This window comes from Triticum urartu, chromosome 4 (assembly GCF_003073215.2).
Source record: "Triticum urartu cultivar G1812 chromosome 4, Tu2.1, whole genome shotgun sequence".
NCBI classification, from domain to species: domain Eukaryota; kingdom Viridiplantae; phylum Streptophyta; class Magnoliopsida; order Poales; family Poaceae; genus Triticum; species Triticum urartu.
The window spans coordinates 56,552,228-56,562,772 of NC_053025.1; positions in this window are offsets into that span (position 1 = coordinate 56,552,228).

Sequence of the window (10,545 nt, forward strand, 5' to 3'; positions counted from 1 at the left end):
TGTTCATAATCAGAGGGGTAATAATATGCATATAGGATCTGAACATATGATCTTCCACCAATTAAACCAACTAGCATCAACTACAAGGAGTAATCAACACTACTAGCAACCTACTAGCACCAATCCCGTACTTTGAGACAAGAATTGGATACAAGAGATGAACTAGGGTTTGGAGATGAGATGGTGCTGGTGAAGATGTTGATGGAGATTGCCCTCTCCCGATGAGAGGAGCGTTGGTGATGACGATGGTGATGATTTCCCCCTCCCATAGGGAAGTTTCCCCGGCAGAACAGCTCTGCCGGAGCTCTAGATTGGATCCGCCAAGGTTCCGCCTCGTGGCGGCGGAGTCTCGTCCCGAAAAGTTCCTTCCTATTTTTTTCTCATCAAAAGAACTCATATAGGAGAAGATGGGCGTCGGAGAGCCACCAGGGGGCCCACGAGGTAGGGGGCGCGCCCTAGGGGGGGGGCGCCCTCCACCCTCGTGAGCAGTGTGTGGGCCCCTTGGCCTTCATCTTTGGCGTGGATTTTTCTTTATTTCTTTTAAGACGTTCCGTGGAGTTTCAGGACTTTTGGAGTTGCGCAGAATAAGTCTCTAATATTTGCTCCTTTTCCAGACCAGAATTCCAGCTGCCGGCATTCTCCCTCCTTATGTAAACCTTGTAAAATAAGAGAGAATAGCCATAAGTATTGTGACATAAAGTGAAATAACAGTCCATAATGCGATAAATATCGATATAAAAGCATGATGCAAAATGGACGTATCAACTCCCCAAGCTTAGACCTCGCTTGTCCTCAAGTGAAAAGCCGATAACAATAAATATGTCCTCATGTTTAGAGGTAGAGGCGTCGATAAAAATAAAATACGGACATGAAGGCATCATGATTGTTCTCATAACAACAACATATATAGATTTTGTCATATGATTACTTATGTTCAAGTGATGATCTATTCACAATGCAAAAGTATAAATCATAAACCTTATTGGGCTCCAACAAACTATAATCTCAGTCATTGAAGCAATTGCAATTTATCATAACATCGGAAAGAGTCTATGTCAGAGCTAAAAAGCAAGTCCACATACTCAACTATCATTTAGTCCACCATAATTGCTAACTGATACGTCTCCGTCGTATCTATAATTTTTGAATGTTCCATGCCAATATTATTCAACTTTCATATACTTTTGGCAACTTTTTATACTATTTTTGGGACTAACATATTGACCCAGTGCCCAGTGCCAGTTCCTGTTTGTTGCATGTTTTTTGTTTCACAGAATATCCATATCAAACGGAGTTCAAACGGAATAAAAACTGACGGAGATTTTTTTTGGAATATATATGATTTTTGGGAAGAAGAATCCATGCGAGACGGTGTCCGAGGGGGGAACAAGGTAGGGGGGCGCGCCCCTGACCCTCGTGACCACCCCGTAAGGCGGGTGATGCCCTTCTTTCGCTGCAATAAAGCTAATTTCCGGATAGAGATCGTGTTAAAATTTCAGCCCAATCGGAGTTACGGATCTCCGGGAATATAAGAAACGGTGAAAGGGAAGAATCTGAGAACGCAGAACCAGAGAGAGACAGAGAGATAGATCCAATCTCGGAGGGGCTCTCGCCCCTCCCACGCCATGGAGGCCATGGACCAGAGGGTAAACCCTTCTCCCATCTAGGGAGGAGGTCAAGGAAGAAGAAGAAGGAGGGGGGCTCTCTCCCCCTCGCTTCCGGTGGCACCGGAGTGCCACCGGTGGCCATCATCATCACCGTGATCTTCACCAACAACTTCACCGCCATCATCACCAACTCTTCCCCCCTCTATGCAGCGGTGTAACCTCTCTCTTACCCGCTATAATCTCTACTTAAACATGGTGCTCAATGCTATATATTATTTCCCAATGATGTATGGCTATCCTATGATGTTTGAGTAGATCTGTTTTGTCCTAATGGCTATTTGATGATCGTGATTGGTTTGAGTTGTATGTTTTATTATTGGTGTTGTCCTATGGTGCTCTCCGTGTCGCACAAGCGTGAGGGATTCCCGTTGTAGGGTTTGCAATATGTTTATGATTTGCTTATGGTGGGTGGCGTGAGTGACAGAAGCACAGACCCGAGTAAGTAGGTTGTTTGCGTATGGGATAAAGGGGACTTGATACTTTAATGCTATGGTTGGGTTTTACCTTAATGAATCTTTAGTAGTTGCGGATGCTTGCTAGAGTTCCAATCATAAGTGCATATGATCCAAGTAGAGAAAGTATGTTAGCTTATGCCTCTCCCTCAAATAAAATTGCAATAATGATTACCGGTCTAGTTATCGATTGCCTAGGGACAAATAACCTTCTTGTTGACAAAAGCTCTTTACTAAAACTAATTTAGTTGTGTCTTCATCTAAACAGCCCCTACTTTATATTTACTTGCTCTTTATTATCTTGCATACCTATCCAACAACACCTACAAAGTACTTCTAGTTTCATACTTGTTTCCGGTAAAGCGAACGTCAAGTGTGCGTAGAGTTGTATCGGTGGTCGATAGAACTTGAGGGAATATTTGTTCTACCTTTAGCTCCTCGTTGGGTTCGACACTCTTACTTATCGAAAGAGGCTACAATTGATCCCCTATACTTGTGGTTATCACTAACACTCACGAGATACTTGTGGTTACGGAGTTTTAATCGGACACAGAGAAAGATAGGGGCTTATAGTTTTGCCCCACAACCTTTTACCTCAAGGGTAATGTCAACAATAATGGTTCATGCTCCCCTACATCCAATTAGATATATATATATATCATGTTCTTTCCAACATGCTGAGCTTGCCAAAGGATAAAATGAAAAAGAAAAGGTGAAGATCACCATGACTCTTGCATAAGGTAGAAGATAATAATAAAGGATAGGCCCTTTGCAGAGGGAAGCAGAGGTTGCCATGCGCTTTTATGGTTGGATATATAAAATCTCAATGCAAAAGAATGTCACTTTATATTGCCCCTTGTGATATGAACCTTTATTATGCAGTCCGTCGCTTTTATTACTTCCACATCACAAGATCGTATAAAGCTTATTTCTCCCACACCAATAAATCATACATATTTAGAGCAATTTTTATTGCTTTGCACCGATGACAACTTACTTGAAGGATCTTACTCAATCCATAGGTAGATATGGTGGACTCTCATGGAAAACTGGTTTAGGGATTTTGGAAGCACAAGTAGTATTTCTACTTGGTGCTGAGAATTTGGCTAGCATAAAATCATACATCACAAGATCAATAAGGTAGAAGATAATGGTGCTCAATGCTAGTTAGAGGATCCATGACAACATACTTTATCTCAGATATAAGAAAGACATAACTCATTACGTTGTCTTCCTTGTCCAACATCAACTCTTTAGCATGTCATATTTTAACGAGTGCTCCCAATCATAAAAGATGTCAATGATAATATATCTATATGTGAAAACCTCTCTTTCCTTATTACTTCCTATTAATTGCAACAATGACCAAAGCTATGTCTGCCAACTCCCAACAACTTTTAATCATCATACTCTTTTTATGTGAAGTCATTACTCTCAATAAGATCAATATGAACTTTTTGTTTCTTTTTATTCTTTTCTCTTTTCTTTTATTCACCCAAGATCATGGCAAAGTAATCAAGCCCTTGGCTCAACACTAATCTTTATTAGATAACTCACAGACTCGATTACATAGAGAGATCGTAAAGCAAAACTCAAAACTAGATCATGCCATAAACTTTATTCTACTAGATCAAGATACTACTAATAGGATCAAACTAAGAAAAACGGTAAAGATAGGAGTTGTGATTGTGATACGATACCGGGGCATCTCCCCCAAGCTTGGCAGTTGCCAAGGGGAGTGCCCATACCCATGTGATTATATATCCTTGGTTGGTGAAGAAGGTGGCGGTGACGGATAATCACACATCGAGCGTAAGAGGTCCTCCAGCTTGCGAATAATGCCCTTGAGTGCAACAATATGCTCCTTCAACAAAATATTTTCTTGTGTGAGATACTTGTTTTGAACACGAGCTAACTCAATCATCTTGAAATCTTCGATCTCAGTTGGGGTAAGAAGGTTATGATCATTTTGAAGGGTGTCTTTTGCTGCTGGAGCTTGATCCTCCGTGGCCTTCTTGATCCTTTCATCCTTGTTAACCCTCGTGGGTTCTTACCTCTTCAGATCTATCTTCATTAGCCAAGCATCATTGTCACCATTGTTGGAGGAGGGAGACGACATGATGCCTAGCCTGGAAAACCCTGATAGAAAACAGCTCGAAACAAGAACAGAGGAGGTTTGCGTGATACGGGAGTCAAAACCTCCGGGAGATTATATAATGAATTTTTACCGACCAAAATACGTAACGTGCAAGAAAACAGAGTCCGGAAGGCACACGAGGTGCTCACGAGGTAGGGGGGCGTGCCCATGGGGGTAGGGCGCGCCCACCACCCTCGTGGGGCCCTCGTGTCCTTCCCGGTCTGCTACTTATTTTTCTATTTTTCTAAATATTCCAAAACGGAGAAATATTGCCTTAAAAGTTGTTTTGGAGTCGGTTTACTTACCGTACCACATACCTATTCCTTTTCGGAGTCTGATACGTTCTAGAAAGTGTCCCTTATGTATTCCTCCGGGGTTACGGTTTCAATAATATTGGTTTCAACATTTATGGAATTACGTGAGATATAATGTTTGATTCTTTGATCGTTTACCACCTTCGGATTTGTGCCCTCAAAGTTGTTGATTTTTATGGCACCGGAACGATAGACCTCTTCGATAACATAGGGGCCTTCCCATTTAGAGAGAAGTTTTCCTGCAAAAAATCTTAAACGAGAGTTGTATAGCAATACATAGTCACCTACATTAAACTCACACTTTTGTATCCTTTTGTCATGCCATCTTTTAACTTTTTCTTTAAACAACTTGGCATTTCAATAAGCTTGGGTTCTCCATTCATCAAGTGAGCTAATATCAAATAACCTCTTCTCACCGGCAAGTTTAAAATCATAGTTAAGCTCTTTAATAGCCCAATATGCCTTATGTTCTAGTTCGAGAGGTAAGTGACATGCTTTTCCATAAACCATTTTATACGGAGACATACCCATAGGATTTTTATATGCAGTTCTATAAGCCCATAATGCATAATCAAGTTTCTTGGACCAATTCTTTCTAGACCTATTAACAGTCTTTTGCAAAATTAATTTGAGCTCTCTATTGCTCAACTCTACTTGACCACTAGACTGTGGGTGATAAGGAGATGCAATTTTATGATTAACATCATATTTAGCAAGCATTTTACGGAAAGCACCATGAATAAAGTGTGAACCACCATCAGTCATTAAATATCTAGGGACTCCAAACCTCGAGAAAATTAACTTCTTTAAGCATTTTAATAGAAGTGTTATGATCAGCACTACTAGTTGGAATAGCTTCTACCCACTTAGTAACGTAATCAACAACAACTAAAATATGTGTGTATCCATTAGAGGCAGGAAAAGGTCCCATATAATCAAAGCCCCAAACATCAAACGGTTCAATAACAAGAGAATAATTCATAGGCATTTCTTGACGTCTACTAATATTACCAATTCTTTGACATTCATCACAAGACAAGACAAACTTACGGGCATCCTTGAAGAGAGTAGGCCAATAGAAACCAGATTGCAATACCTTATGTGCAGTTCTATCTCCAGCGTGGTGTCCTCCATAAGACTCGGAATGACACTTGCATAGGATCTGTTCCTGTTCATGCTCAGGTACACAACGTATAATAACACCATCTACTCCTTCTTTATAAAGATGTGGGTCATCCCAAAAGTAATGTCTCAAATCATAGAAGAACTTTTTCTTTTGTTGGTATGTGAAGCTAGGTGGTATAAATTTAGCAACAATATAATTAGCATAATCAGCATACCATGGAGTACTACGAGAAGTACTTATAACATTTAATTGTTCATCAGGAAAGCTATCATTAATAGGTAGTGGGTCATTAAGAATGTTTTCTAACCTAGACAAGTTGTCTGCAACGGGGTTCTCAGCTCCCTTTCTATCAACAATATGCAAATCAAATTCTGGTAGCAAGAGAACCCATCTAATAAGTCTAGGTTTAGCATCTTTCTTTTCCATAAGATATTTAATAGCAGCATGATCCATTTGAATAGTTACTTTAGAATCAACAATATAAGATTTGAACTTATCACAAGCAAATACAACGGCTAAAAGCTCTTTTTCAGTAGTAGCATAATTTCTTTGAGCATTGTCTAGAGTCTTACTAGCATAATGAATAACATTTAATTTCTTATCAACTCTTTGCCCTAGAACAACACCTACAGCATAATCACTAGCATCACACATAATTTCAAAGGGTAGGTTCCAATCAGGTAGCTAAACAACAGGTGCAGTGACTAATGCTTTCTTAAGTATTTCAAAGGCTTCTACACAATCATCATCAAAGACAAATGGTATATCTTTTTGCAATAAATTAGTCAGAGGCCGAGAAATTTTTGAGAAGTCCTTGATGAACCTCCTGTAAAATCCGGCATGACCAAGGAAACTTCTTATACCTTTGATGTCCTTGGGACATGGCATCTTTTCAATAGCATAAACCTTGGCTTTATCAACTTCAATACCTCTTTCAGAAACTTTATGCCCCAAGACAATACCTTCATTGACCATAAAGTGGCACTTTTCCCAATTCAAGACATGATTAGTTTCTTCCATCTCTGCAAAACTCAATCAAGGTTGCTTAAGCAATCATCAAAAGAAGATCCATAGACGGAAAAATCATCCATGAAAACCTCACAAATCTTTTCACAGAAGTTAGAGAATATAGCCATCATGCATCTTTGAAAGGTAGCAGGTGCATTACATAAACCAAAAGGCATACGTCTATAAGCAAAAGTACCAAAAGGGCATGTAAAAGTAGTCTTTGATTAATCTTTGACTGACACATGTATTTGAGAGAAACCAGAATAACCATCTAGAAAGCAATAATGTGTATGTTTGCATAATCTTTCTAGAATTTGATCAATAAAAGGTAAGGGGTAATGATCTTTCTTAGTAGCTTTATTTAATTTGCGGAAATCAATTACCATCCTATAACCTGTAATAATTCTTTGAGGAATCAATTCATCTTTATCATTAGGAACGACAGTAATACCTCCCTTCTTAGGGACACAATGGACAGGACTTACCCATTGACTATCAGCAACGGGATAGATTATACCTGCCTCAAGGAGCTTTAGTATTTCCTTTCTTACCACTTCTTTCATTTTAGGATTCAGCCGTCGTTGAGGATCACGAACTGGTTTAGCATCTGCTTCCTAATTAATTTTATGTTGACATAGAGTGGGACTAATTCCCTTAAGATCGTCAAGAGTATACCCAATAGCAGCATGGTGCTTCTTCAGAGTTATCAATAATCTCTCTTCCTCATGCTCTGAAAGGTTAGCACTAATAATAACAGGATATATCTTTTTTTCATCAAGATAAGCATATTTAAGAGTATCAGGTGACGGTTTAAGCTCAAACACGGGATCACCCTTGGGTGGAGGAGGATCCCCTAGGATTTCAACAGGTAAATTGTTTTTCAGAATAGGTTCCTGTTTAAAGAATACTTCCTCTATTTCCCTTCTTTCATTCATAAACATATCATTTTCATGGTCTAGCAAATAATGTTCTAAAGGATCACTGGGAGGTACGACAATAGAAGCAAGACCAATAATTTCATCCTTACTATGTAATTCTTCTTCACGGTGTTTTCTACTAAATTTAGAGAAATTAAATTCATGAGTCATATCATCTAAACCGACAGTAACAACATCCCTTTTGCAATCTATGGTAGCATTAAAAGTGTTCAAGAAGGGTCTACCAAATATAATGGGACAAAAGCTATGTTGTGGGGAACCAAGAACAAGAAAATCAGCAGGATATTTAGTTTTCTCACACAAGACTTCAACATCTCTAACAATTCCCATTGGTGAAATAGTATCTCTATTGGCAAGTTTAATTGTGACATCAATATCTTCCATCTCAGCAGGTGCAATATCATGCATAACTTCTTTGTATAAGGAATAAGGTATTGCACTAGCACTAGCACCCATATCACATAAGCCATGATAACAATGATCTCCTATTTTAACAGAAATAACATGCATGCCTACCACAGGTCTAGGTTTATCTTTAGCACAGGGTTTAGCAATTCTAGCAGTTTCATCACAGAAATAAATAACATGCCCAACAATATTATCGGACAAGAGATCTTTAACAATAGCAATATTAGGTTCAACTTTAACTTGCTCAGGAGGTGTATATGTTTTAATATTGCTTTTAGGAACTACAGTTGAAGCTTTAGCATGATCCTTTATCCTAACAGGGAAAGGTGGTTTCTCAACATAAGAAGTAGGAACAATAGGGTCATTATAAGTGACAATCTTTTCTTCAACTTTAATAGGTGCAGCTACTTTTACTTCTATGGGAGGATGATATTTAAACCACTTCTCCTTGGGGAGATCAACATAAGTAGCAAAAGATTCACAAAAAGAAGCTACTATCTCAGAGTCAAGTCCATATTTAGTGCTAAATTTATGAAAAATATCGGTATCCATAAAAGATTTAACACAATCAAAACTAGGTGTTATACCTGACTCCTTACCTTTGTCGAGGTCCCAATCTTCAGAGTTGCGTTTAATTCTTTCCAATAAATCCCATTTGAATTCAATAGTCTTCATCATAAAAGAACCAGCACAAGAAGTATCAAGCATGGTGAGATTGTTATCAGAAAGCCGAGCATAGAAATTTTGAATAATCATTTTTCTCGAGAGCTCATGATTGGGGCATGAATATAACATTGATTTAAGCCTGCCCCAAGCTTGAGCGATGCTTTCTCCTTCGCGAGGCCAAAAATTATATATGTAATTGCGATCACGATGAACAAGATGCATAGGATAAAACTTCTGATGAAATTCCAATTTCAATCGTTTGTAATTCCAAGACCCCATATCATCACATAACCTATACCATGTCGATGCGTCTCCCTTCAAAGATAAAGGGAAGATCTTCTTCTTAACAACATCTCCGGGTACACCTGCAAGCCTAAATAGTCCACAAACTTCATCCACATATATTAGATGCTCATCAGGATGTTTTGTTCCATCTCCTAAAAAGGGATTAGCTAGCAGTTTTTCTATCATACCCGAAGGAATTTCAAAGCAGACATTTTCATTTTCATTTTCATTGTCAGTAGGTTGAGGAGCAACTCTTTGCTCTACTGGTCGGGGTGAAGATACCCCAAACAAGCCCCTCAGAGGATTACTTTCCATAATAACAAGTGATAGTAAATTTCAGCACACTATATAAATTTTTCCTTACCAAATTCCACCTACCAAAGGCGCTTCACTCCCCGGCAACGGCGCCATAAAAGAGTCTTGATGACCCACAAGTATAGGGGATCTATCGTAGTCCTTTCGATAAGTAAGAGTGTCAAACCCAACGAGGAGCAGAAGGAACTGATAAGCGGTTTCCAGCAAGGTATTCTCTGCAAGTACTGAAATAAGTGGTAACAGATAGTTTTGTGATAGGATAATTTGTAACGAGCAACAAGTAACAAAAGTAAATAAAGTGCAGCAAGGTGGCCCAATCCTTTTTGTAGCAAAGGACAAGCCTGGACAAACTCTTATATAGAGAAAAGCGCTCTCGAGGACACATGGGAATATCATCAAGCTAGTTTTCATCACGCTCATATGATTGACGTTCGGTACTTTGATAATCTGGTATGTGGGTGGACCGGTGCTTGGGTACTGCCCTTACTTGGACAAGCATCCCACTTATGATTAACCTCTATTGCAAGCATCCTCAACTACAACAGAAGTATTAAGGTAGACCTAACCATAGCATGAAACATATGGATCCCCTTACGAAGCAACGCATAAACCAGGGTTTAAGCTTCTGTCACTCTAGCAACCCATCATCTACTTATTACTCCCCAATGCCTTCCTCTAGGCCCAAACAATGGTGAAGTGTCATGTAGTCGACGTTCACATAATACCACTAGAGGAGAGACAACATACATCTCATCAAAATATCGAACGAATACCAAATTCACATGACTACTAATAGCAAGACTTCTCCCATGTCCTCAGGAACAAAAGTAACTAATCACAAAGCATAAACATGTTCATGAGCAGAGGGGTATTAATATGCATATAGGATCTGAACATATGATCTTCCACCAATTAAACCAACTAGCATCAACTACAAGGAGTAATTAACACTACTAGCAACCTACTAGCACCAATCCCGGACATGGAGACAATAATTGGATACAAGAGATGAACTAGGGTTTTGAGAGGAGATGGTGCTGATGAAGATGTTGATGGAGATTGCCCTCTCCCGATGAGAGGAGCGTTGGTGATGACCATGGCGATGATTTCCCCCTCCGGGAGGGAAGTTTCCCCGGCAGAACAGCTCTGCCAGAGCCCTAGATTGGTTCCGCCAAGGTTCCACCTCGTGGCGGTGGAGTTTCATCCGAGAAGATGGCTCCCTATTTTTT